Source organism: Phyllobates terribilis, unplaced genomic scaffold (assembly GCF_046119375.1).
Source record: "Phyllobates terribilis strain yellow unplaced genomic scaffold, ASM4611937v1 Scaffold_10__3_contigs__length_209671492, whole genome shotgun sequence".
Classification (NCBI taxonomy): domain Eukaryota; kingdom Metazoa; phylum Chordata; class Amphibia; order Anura; family Dendrobatidae; genus Phyllobates; species Phyllobates terribilis.
The window spans coordinates 160,756,196-160,768,695 of NW_027362770.1; positions in this window are offsets into that span (position 1 = coordinate 160,756,196).

The window sequence follows — 12,500 nt, forward strand, 5'->3', positions numbered from 1 at the left end:
GTGTGGTGCTGTTATATACAGGAGGAGTATTGTGTGGTGCTGTTATATACAGAGGAGTATTGTGTGGTGCTGTTATATACAGAGGAGTATTGTGTGGTGCTGTTATATACAGGAGGAGTATTGTGTGGTGCTGTTATATACAGGAGGAGTATTGTGTGGTGCTGTTATACACAGGAGGAGTATTGTGTGGTGCTGTTATATACAGAGGAGTATTGTGTGGTGCTGTTATATACAGGAGGAGTATTGTGTGGTGCTGTTATATACAGAGGAGTATTGTGTGGTGCTGTTATATACAGGAGGAGTATTGTGTGGTGCTGTTATATACAGAGGAGTATTGTGTGGTGCTGTTATACACAGGAGGAGTATTGTGTGGTGCTGTTATATACAGGAGGAGTATTGTGTGGTGCTGTTATACACAGGAGGAGTATTGTGTGGTGCTGTTATATACAGAGGAGTATTGTGTGGTGCTGTTATATACAGGAGGAGTATTGTGTGGTGCTGTTATATACAGAGGAGTATTGTGTGGTGCTGTTATATACAGGAGGAGTATTGTGTGGTGCTGTTATATACAGAGGAGTATTGTGTGGTGCTGTTATATACAGGAGGAGTATTGTGTGGTGCTGTTATATACAGGAGGAGTATTGTGTGGTGCTGTTATATACAGAGGAGTATTGTGTGGTGCTGTTATATACAGGAGGAGTATTGTGTGGTGCTGTTATATACAGAGGAGTATTGTGTGGTGCTGTTATATACAGGAGGAGTATTGTGTGGTGCTGTTATATACAGAGGAGTATTGTGTGGTGCTGTTATATACAGGAGGAGTATTGTGTGGTGCTGTTATATACAGGAGGAGTATTGTGTGGTGCTGTTATATACAGGAGGAGTATTGTGTGGTGCTGTTATATACAGAGGAGTATTGTGTGGTGCTGTTATATACAGGAGGAGTATTGTGTGGTGCTGTTATATACAGGAGGAGTATTGTGTGGTGCTGTTATATACAGAGGAGTATTGTGTGGTGCTGTTATATACAGGAGGAGTATTGTGTGGTGCTGTTATATACAGGAGGAGTATTGTGTGGTGCTGTTATATACAGGAGGAGTATTGTGTGGTGCTGTTATATACAGGAGGAGTATTGTGTGGTGCTGTTATATACAGGAGGAGTATTGTGTGGTGCTGTTATATACAGAGGAGTATTGTGTGGTGCTGTTATATACAGAGGAGTATTGTGTGGTGCTGTTATATACAGGAGGAGTATTGTGTGGTGCTGTTATATACAGGAGGAGTATTGTGTGGTGCTGTTATACACAGGAGGAGTATTGTGTGGTGCTGTTATATACAGGAGGAGTATTGTGTGGTGCTGTTATATACAGGAGGAGTATTGTGTGGTGCTGTTATATACAGAGGAGTATTGTGTGGTGCTGTTATATACAGGAGGAGTATTGTGTGGTGCTGTTATATACAGGAGGAGTATTGTGTGGTGCTGTTATATACAGGAGGAGTATTGTGTGGTGCTGTTATATACAGGAGGAGTATTGTGTGGTGCTGTTATATACAGGAGGAGTATTGTGTGGTGCTGTTATATACAGAGGAGTATTGTGTGGTGCTGTTATATACAGAGGAGTATTGTGTGGTGCTGTTATATACAGGAGGAGTATTGTGTGGTGCTGTTATATACAGAGGAGTATTGTGTGGTGCTGTTATATACAGGAGGAGTATTGTGTGGTGCTGTTATATACAGGAGGAGTATTGTGTGGTGCTGTTATATACAGGAGGAGTATTGTGTGGTGCTGTTATATACAGGAGGAGTATTGTGTGGTGCTGTTATATACAGGAGGAGTATTGTGTGGTGCTGTTATATACAGAGGAGTATTGTGTGGTGCTGTTATATACAGAGGAGTATTGTGTGGTGCTGTTATATACAGGAGGAGTATTGTGTGGTGCTGTTATATACAGAGGAGTATTGTGTGGTGCTGTTATATACAGGAGGAGTATTGTGTGGTGCTGTTATATACAGGAGGAGTATTGTGTGGTGCTGTTATATACAGGAGGAGTATTGTGTGGTGCTGTTATATACAGGGAGTATTGTGTGGTGCTGTTATATACAGGAGGAGTATTGTGTGGTGCTGTTATATACAGGAGGAGTATTGTGTGGTGCTGTTATATACAGGAGGAGTATTGTGTGGTGCTGTTATATACAGGAGGAGTATTGTGTGGTGCTGTTATATACAGAGGAGTATTGTGTGGTGCTGTTATATACAGGAGGAGTATTGTGTGGTGCTGTTATATACAGAGGAGTATTGTGTGGTGCTGTTATATACAGAGGAGTATTGTGTGGTGCTGTTATATACAGGAGGAGTATTGTGTGGTGCTGTTATATACAGGAGGAGTATTGTGTGGTGCTGTTATATACAGGAGGAGTATTGTGTGGTGCTGTTATATACAGGAGGAGTATTGTGTGGTGCTGTTATATACAGGAGGAGTATTGTGTGGTGCTGTTATATACAGAGGAGTATTGTGTGGTGCTGTTATATACAGAGGAGTATTGTGTGGTGCTGTTATATACAGGAGGAGTATTGTGTGGTGCTGTTATATACAGGAGGAGTATTGTGTGGTGCTGTTATACACAGGAGGAGTATTGTGTGGTGCTGTTATATACAGAGGAGTATTGTGTGGTGCTGTTATATACAGGAGGAGTATTGTGTGGTGCTGTTATATACAGAGGAGTATTGTGTGGTGCTGTTATATACAGGAGGAGTATTGTGTGGTGCTGTTATATACAGAGGAGTATTGTGTGGTGCTGTTATACACAGGAGGAGTATTGTGTGGTGCTGTTATATACAGGAGGAGTATTGTGTGGTGCTGTTATATACAGGAGGAGTATTGTGTGGTGCTGTTATATACAGGAGGAGTATTGTGTGGTGCTGTTATATACAGGAGGAGTATTGTGTGGTGCTGTTATATACAGAGGAGTATTGTGTGGTGCTGTTATATACAGAGGAGTATTGTGTGGTGCTGTTATATACAGGAGGAGTATTGTGTGGTGCTGTTATATACAGGAGGAGTATTGTGTGGTGCTGTTATATACAGGAGGAGTATTGTGTGGTGCTGTTATATACAGGAGGAGTATTGTGTGGTGCTGTTATATACAGGAGGAGTATTGTGTGGTGCTGTTATATACAGAGGAGAATTGTGTGGTGCTGTTATATACAGGAGGAGTATTGTGTGGTGCTGTTATATACAGGAGGAGTATTGTGTGGTGCTGTTATATACAGGAGGAGTATTGTGTGGTGCTGTTATATACAGAGGAGTATTGTGTGGTGCTGTTATATACAGGAGGAGTATTGTGTGGTGCTGTTATATACAGGAGGAGTATTGTGTGGTGCTGTTATATACAGGAGGAGTATTGTGTGGTGCTGTTATATACAGAGGAGTATTGTGTGGTGCTGTTATATACAGGAGGAGTATTGTGTGGTGCTGTTATATACAGGAGGAGTATTGTGTGGTGCTGTTATATACAGGAGGAGTATTGTGTGGTGCTGTTATATACAGAGGAGTATTGTGTGGTGCTGTTATATACAGAGGAGTATTGTGTGGTGCTGTTATATACAGAGGAGTATTGTGTGGTGCTGTTATATACAGGAGGAGTATTGTGTGGTGCTGTTATACACAGGAGGAGTATTGTGTGGTGCTGTTATATACAGGAGGAGTATTGTGTGGTGCTGTTATATACAGGAGGAGTATTGTGTGGTGCTGTTATATACAGAGGAGTATTGTGTGGTGCTGTTATATACAGGAGGAGTATTGTGTGGTGCTGTTATATACAGGAGGAGTATTGTGTGGTGCTGTTATATACAGGAGGAGTATTGTGTGGTGCTGTTATATACAGAGGAGTATTGTGTGGTGCTGTTATATACAGGAGGAGTATTGTGTGGTGCTGTTATATACAGGAGGAGTATTGTGTGGTGCTGTTATATACAGAGGAGTATTGTGTGGTGCTGTTATATACAGAGGAGTATTGTGTGGTGCTGTTATATACAGAGGAGTATTGTGTGGTGCTGTTATATACAGGAGGAGTATTGTGTGGTGCTGTTATATACAGAGGAGTATTGTGTGGTGCTGTTATATACAGGAGGAGTATTGTGTGGTGCTGTTATATACAGGAGGAGTATTGTGTGGTGCTGTTATATACAGGAGGAGTATTGTGTGGTGCTGTTATATACAGGAGGAGTATTGTGTGGTGCTGTTATATACAGGAGGAGTATTGTGTGGTGCTGTTATATACAGGTGGAGTAATGTGTGGTGCTGTTATATACAGGAGGAGTATTGTGTGGTGCTGTTATATACAGGAGGAGTATTGTGTGGTGCTGTTATATACAGGAGGAGTATTGTGTGGTGCTGTTATATACAGGAGGAGTATTGTGTGGTGCTGTTATATACAGAGGAGTATTGTGTGGTGCTGTTATATACAGGAGGAGTATTGTGTGGTGCTGTTATATACAGAGGAGTATTGTGTGGTGCTGTTATATACAGGAGGAGTAATGTGTGGTGCTGTTATATACAGGAGGAGTATTGTGTGGTGCTGTTATATACAGGAGGAGTATTGTGTGGTGCTGTTATATACAGGAGGAGTATTGTGTGGTGCTGTTATATACAGGTGGAGTAATGTGTGGTGCTGTTATATACAGGAGGAGTATTGTGTGGTGCTGTTATATACAGGAGGAGTATTGTGTGGTGCTGTTATATACAGAGGAGTATTGTGTGGTGCTGTTATATACAGGAGGAGTATTGTGTGGTGCTGTTATATACAGAGGAGTATTGTGTGGTGCTGTTATATACAGGAGGAGTATTGTGTGGTGCTGTTATATACAGAGGAGTATTGTGTGGTGCTGTTATATACAGGAGGAGTATTGTGTGGTGCTGTTATATACAGGAGGAGTATTGTGTGGTGCTGTTATATACAGGAGGAGTATTGTGTGGTGCTGTTATATACAGGAGGAGTATTGTGTGGTGCTGTTATACACAGGAGGAGTATTGTGTGGTGCTGTTATACACAGGAGGAGTATTGTGTGGTGCTGTTATATACAGAGGAGTATTGTGTGGTGCTGTTATATACAGGAGGAGTATTGTGTGGTGCTGTTATATACAGAGGAGTATTGTGTGGTGCTGTTATATACAGGAGGAGTATTGTGTGGTGCTGTTATACACAGGAGGAGTATTGTGTGGTGCTGTTATATACAGAGGAGTATTGTGTGGTGCTGTTATATACAGGAGGAGTATTGTGTGGTGCTGTTATATACAGAGGAGTATTGTGTGGTGCTGTTATATACAGGAGGAGTATTGTGTGGTGCTGTTATATACAGAGGAGTATTGTGTGGTGCTGTTATATACAGGAGGAGTATTGTGTGGTGCTGTTATATACAGGAGGAGTATTGTGTGGTGCTGTTATACACAGGAGGAGTATTGTGTGGTGCTGTTATATACAGGAGGAGTATTGTGTGGTGCTGTTATACACAGGAGGAGTATTGTGTGGTGCTGTTATATACAGAGGAGTATTGTGTGGTGCTGTTATATACAGAGGAGTATTGTGTGGTGCTGTTATATACAGAGGAGTATTGTGTGGTGCTGTTATATACAGAGGAGTATTGTGTGGTGCTGTTATATACAGGAGGAGTATTGTGTGGTGCTGTTATATACAGAGGAGTATTGTGTGGTGCTGTTATATACAGGAGGAGTATTGTGTGGTGCTGTTATATACAGGAGGAGTATTGTGTGGTGCTGTTATATACAGGAGGAGTATTGTGTGGTGCTGTTATATACAGAGGAGTATTGTGTGGTGCTGTTATATACAGGAGGAGTATTGTGTGGTGCTGTTATATACAGGAGGAGTATTGTGTGGTGCTGTTATATACAGGAGGAGTATTGTGTGGTGCTGTTATACACAGGAGGAGTATTGTGTGGTGCTGTTATATACAGGAGGAGTATTGTGTGGTGCTGTTATATACAGGAGGAGTATTGTGTGGTGCTGTTATATACAGAGGAGTATTGTGTGGTGCTGTTATATACAGGAGGAGTATTGTGTGGTGCTGTTATATACAGGAGGAGTATTGTGTGGTGCTGTTATATACAGGAGGAGTATTGTGTGGTGCTGTTATATACAGGTGGAGTATTGTGTGGTGCTGTTATATACAGAGGAGTATTGTGTGGTGCTGTTATATACAGGAGGAGTATTGTGTGGTGCTGTTATACACAGGAGGAGTATTGTGTGGTGCTGTTATATACAGGAGGAGTATTGTGTGGTGCTGTTATATACAGGAGGAGTATTGTGTGGTGCTGTTATATACAGAGGAGTATTGTGTGGTGCTGTTATACACAGGAGGAGTATTGTGTGGTGCTGTTATATACAGGAGGAGAATTGTGTGGTGCTGTTATATACAGAGGAGTATTGTGTGGTGCTGTTATATACAGGAGGAGTATTGTGTGGTGCTGTTATATACAGGTGGAGTATTGTGTGGTGCTGTTATATACAGGAGGAGTATTGTGTGGTGCTGTTATATACAGGAGGAGTATTGTGTGGTGCTGTTATATACAGGAGGAGTATTGTGTGGTGCTGTTATATACAGAGGAGTATTGTGTGGTGCTGTTATATACAGGAGGAGTATTGTGTGGTGCTGTTATATACAGGAGGAGTATTGTGTGGTGCTGTTATACACAGGAGGAGTATTGTGTGGTGCTGTTATATACAGAGGAGTATTGTGTGGTGCTGTTATATACAGGAGGAGTATTGTGTGGTGCTGTTATATACAGGAGGAGTATTGTGTGGTGCTGTTATATACAGGAGGAGTAATGTGCTCTGATGTTATTTATAGGGGAGCAATATTGTTTTCAGGGGTCAGTGTGCTGCACTATTGTATTTCGGGGCACATTATACAGAGCACTTTGAGGCTTTTGTCTCAGTATAGGAGGTGAGGATGTGCCACATCAGTGAGGAGACAAAGACACTGGCAGCAAACTCTTATCGGGAGAAGTTGTTGTGGCGGTTCGTGCCTGACAGAGAAGAAAAGAAGAACAACTCCATTAAGGGAAGCAACACATGTGAGTCACTGGGTATCATTGTTTCTTCTTCCGTTGACTGTGTTGTACCAATTCTGATATTCCTAATGGGCTGAATGGGCGCTACTGGGTCTATAAGTAAATCAGTGCTGGTAAGTTTCTATGTACATGTAATGAGTTTACAAATTCTAGGCTGGGGGGGAGGGGGAGCACAGAAGTTTGGAAATTGTATGGGCTGTTGCTCTACATTAATATTTATTAAGATTTTAGGTTATTGTGGAGTTGGATGTGCTGGAGACACACAATACATATTAGGGGAAAAAACACTTATAGGAATCATTTTTTTGACTTCTCATTCTCACTATCTTCCACTAGATGGAGACATTTGCCCATTTATCCTCTTATACTCCTTTTGCTAAATCTTTTTCTATGGATTCGATACTCTCAGGTGGTTTTTCTTGCATGCAAATACTGCACCATAATGGCCAAATAATGAAAGTTTACGTAAAAATAAAAGATTATTTTTACCTATAAAGTTAAGCAACTGTAGCATTTTCTATGACTTCTTATTCCAGGGTTCGGACAAGTGATATTCAACTTTATCGTATGACCAAATACAACTTTAAGTTGCCATTAAATGGTCAGTGTCGTTTTAAAGAACTTTGCATAAATCACTAGTAAAAGGGAATACAAGAAACTTTTTTAATATATCTTTTCAGAGAAATACACTTCTTTCTCCACTTATGAGCCACTTCTCGCTACTGAACTTTTCATGGATATCTAGTACAAAAAAGTACAAGAAACTTTGTAATATATTTTTTCAGAGAAATATACTGCTTTCTCCACTAATAAGCCACTTCTCGCTACTGAACTTTGCATAAGTCAGTACTGCAAGGAAGTACAAGAAACTTTGTAATATATGTTTTCAGAGAAATACTCATCATTCTCCCCTTATGAGACACTTCTCGCCTCTGCTTTCCGAACCTTTCATTCACTATGGAAAAAAAAAAGCTTTGGTCAGAACAAAGGACTATCTGCTTACTGAGGGATCAGATTACAGTTGCCTATTGAAAACTATAGAGGAGGGAGCAGAAAAAAGCAGAGGATACACACAAACAGATTGTGCTGCTTCTTTCTAGTAAGTGTTTTACTTCACCCCAGTGCTGGATGCACAGCTACACTGCTCATGTAATATCTTCCATGCTGCTTTGGTCAAAAGAAAGGACCAACTACTCACTGATGGATGAGATTACAGTTGCTTATTTAAGACTATGGAGAAGAAAAAAGCAGAGGATACAAACCGACAGATTTTGCTGCTGCTTTCTAGTAAGTGTTTTACTTTAACCCAGTGCTGGACTCACAGCTACACTGCTTAGTAATGCTGTTTAATATCTTCCATGCCGCTGCTGCTTCTGCACATGTGCTATATAGAGAGCGGGAACCCCTAATATTTACGTGTGATGAGTGTAGCAGCTAGTCTGTACCCACCAGCTCAGAGACAACTGACAATTAGAAATAGGGCCCGCAGAGGCGAAAAATGCAGGATACAAGTCATGTAATGGGCAGAAATAGTGTTATTCTTTATGTACGTACACAACTTAGTCTGAAAAGGGAGCGATTTAAACAAAAAAAGTTTTTTTTTAATGTTTGCTATAAAATCACAGTTCCCACAGCTGCCACTAGGTGGCGCAAAGGTCTGCTCTACATGAAATCCTTGAGAAATAGCCTGAAAGTTTACAGCAGAGCGACCCCTGCACACGGCCGTGTTATATCAACTTTCCAATTACTGGTATGAATAAATAGAAATGAATTGTTGACCCAGTATGGGGCAGATTAATGCCACCTCCACAACAGAGTGCACCCCCCCCCCTTCCCGGGACATATTTCTTATATCTTATGTCTTGCTGTGTACTAATATATATTAGATATCTAGAGATTGGATCGTGTAACTATCTTCTTCCAAAGATTGAGAAGTTTAATTTATCCGAGCGCCAGGACATCGCGCCATCTCCTCTCCGGTCTGTGCAGTGATTGAGGCTCAGTGGGAATGTGCAGTAATTGTGCCACGACTAGATGTGAGATACGTGCATATAATAATAATAATAATAAAAAAAAAATATATATATATATATATATATATTGTACCTCTAGGGTATTCATTTTGCAAAAACTACAACTCCCAGCATTCCCTCCACCAATTGAAGATCATCAAAGGATCACATTAAATGGACTCACTCAACCATAACCATTACCGTAAGACCAAGCAGCCAAGGGGGTCTACCTCTGCACCCCCCCATTCCCATATATCGATAGATGGCGGTCATACTGGAAAGGGATGCCCTATGTGTAATTTTGCATTTGCACCCCCCTGCATTACACCTAATAATAATTCTGCGGAACAACTAGAAGACCCTACAGATGTAATTGGGCATATATGGCCACCCATTTTATCATCTCTCCAGTGGGCACAGCTGACCCCTCAAGTTTAGTGTCAGGTGGCAGAAATTTTTGGCACGGACAGAATAAGCCATCAATGTTTGGTTGACAAGGGTCCAATTGCTGGTATCTCCATTAGTGCCAAATAAGAGGTCTTCCCTCTGACTCAATAACGATCCAACGAAAGTCTTTAGCTATGCAGACCCCAAAGCCAGGGGAGCCTACTGTACCACTATTTTTAGGGGCACAGTATCACCTAGGATAGGACCCCTGTACCACTGTTATTAGCACCGTTATTTAGGTCACTGTATCCCAACTTTTGTCCTGGATCCATCCTCAGGATGCAGATAAAGCTGAAACCTATAGCAGAGCTGGGAGCCGTAGCCTCAGTGCCCTGCTATTTTCTGTCTCTTAGGCTATAAGTCATTTTAGGCTCAATACATACAAGGCATCGGTTTGTGCATGGTGTGGTGACATCACAGACCACCTGTTACACACTTGTCCCAGCTATCCCAGACTCTGCTTCCTTCCCCTAGGTCTGTTGCCTTCTGTTGTGCTTCACATCAGGTTTTGCAAGTTGCCTGGAGTGAATAAATGACATCATCTCCCTAGACCTACTTAAGGCCCATTAAGACACACACACTTATGTCTTGGGATTGTGACTCTAGACGTCTATGTTTGGTGTGCTCCACCTTCTGTGCATATGTTATAATAGTGAAGCAACTCACTCAATTTCAACTGACCCTGCTGGTTACTGTACAGGTTAGAGGTCCCGACCTCGTAGTCCCTAGTGGTTCCTGCGTGAGCCTAGATGATGGCAACTCGGACCTATGCTTCCTGAAATGCCATTGAGCGCTTCACGTTCCTCCTAAAGAACCAGAGGGCAGAGCAGAGTGCAAATTACCCACAGAAGGGAAAGTGCGCTGAAATAGTAAAGATCCCAGAGTGAGTAAAACAAACCACGAAAAACAAAATAAAGGATTAAGTACGTACTGTTAGAAAATGTGCCGCCTACTTTCTAAAAAGAAACAGAAGGTAGGTGCAGGGTAAAGAACATAAACACCAGAGAGATAAACCCTAGCTGGTCTTTCACTGACTGACTTAAACTACAGCAGTTTGGTTGAACATCCAAAGGAAACTATCACCAGCAGGAAATACCAGCTGGGGGAAAGTACATAAAGCCGCGCCTAAAAGGTGATAGGGCAGACAAATGAGTAAATGAAAACACCTGCTACTCTAAAAATACTGAAACAAGGATAAACACCCAGAGAAAGGGTGTAACTGCTGAGGCTCGGCGAACAGAGAAGCTGACCACAAAGCTCAGGATCATGGGTTCGAATCCAGACGCATGACAGCATACTGTGCTTTCACTTGCTTCCTTCCCTGCTGAGTTCCACTTCATCCATCCTGCTGCTCCTGAGGGTGCCTAGTCTTTACTGCTGCATCAATGCTTGGCATGTCCGTGTGCCCACCCAGACCTGAGGTTTAGGGGATCTACCTGACCTGGTGAGACTAACACCACCTCCTGCACCAAGGGCACAAAGGTGGTTATTATTGCGTAGCGATCAGTGGTCCTCATCCCGTTAACCGTTGGCATATTTTATCATACTTTAGTAATGATTAATCCTCACCGTATAGTTTGTGTTTCATTCCACTTTTCAGTCTGAATAGTTAATGGAACATCTTGTTACCTTTCCATCACATCAATCCCCACGGCGCCTGAAGACGTACGTGTGCTCCCACGCCTCCTCCTGCCGCAGACACCCCGATATCATGACTCCCCGCGCTGTCATATATCAGAAACATTCAGCGCTGATGCAAGATGCTTTTAGGTAACTTGGGATTTAGTAAGAATACATAACAACTGCTCACACTGACATCGATGGAGAGTGGAGCTGAGCTACTTAGTCTACACTGAGATTAAATCTGCACGATGGTAACTGCTTGCGCCACAACAAAGAACAAAGTGCCCATTGACAGGATGGGGATAAATTGCTGATGTCAGCCATCAGACCCTGAGTGATCCTAAGAATGGGAGTCCATAGAGGTGCACATGCTCTACCTCTGCTTCACTTATTGGCAATGGGACTGCCGGAAAGAGCGGACTGCTGAATAGAGCAGAGATCAACATGCACACCTCTACTCCCGTCAAGAGCTCCGTTCTTGGGATTGTTGGGGGTCCAAGAGGTCAGACTACCAGCGATCCAATGGATAGGTGACAACTTGGGATTCTGGGAAAAAAAAAACTCTTCATGCTCACCAGGAGCAGAGATAACTGGCAAGGGACAGGTGTCACATGAGAATTTTAGGAAGGAGGGCACATATGCGGGAAGGTGGACTCTGGGTATCTCTGTAGGAAGGAGGACACTAGGTACATCTGTAAAAAGGAGGACACAATTATTATTATCTATTTAAATAGCGCCATTGATTCCATGGTGCTGTACATAGGAAGGGGTTACATACCAAATACAGATATCACTTACAGTAAACAAACTAACAATGATAGACTGGTACAGAGGAAAGAGGACCCTGCCCTTGTGGGCTTACATTCTACAGGAACTGGGAACGAGACAGTAGGTTGGCGGTGTTGTAGGAAAGATGACGCTAAGTTCATCTGTAGGAAGGAGGACACTAGGTACATCTTTAGAAAGGAAGATGCTAAGTTCATCTGTAGGGAGGAGGACACTAGGTACATCTGTAGAAAGGAAGACGCTAAGTTCATCTGTAGGTAAGAAGACACTAGGTACAGTACATCTGTAGGAAGGAGGGCACTAGATACATCTGTAGGAAGGAAGACGCTAAGTTCATCTGTAGGAAGGAGGACACTAGGTACATATGTAGGAAGGAGGACACTAGGTACATCTGTAGGAAGGAGGACACAAGGTACATCTGTAGGAAGGAGGACACTAGGTACATCTGTAGGAAGAAGGGTACTAGGTACATCTATAGGAAGGAGGACACGAGGTATATCTGTAGGAAGGAAGACGCTAAGTTCATCTGTAGGAAAGAGGACA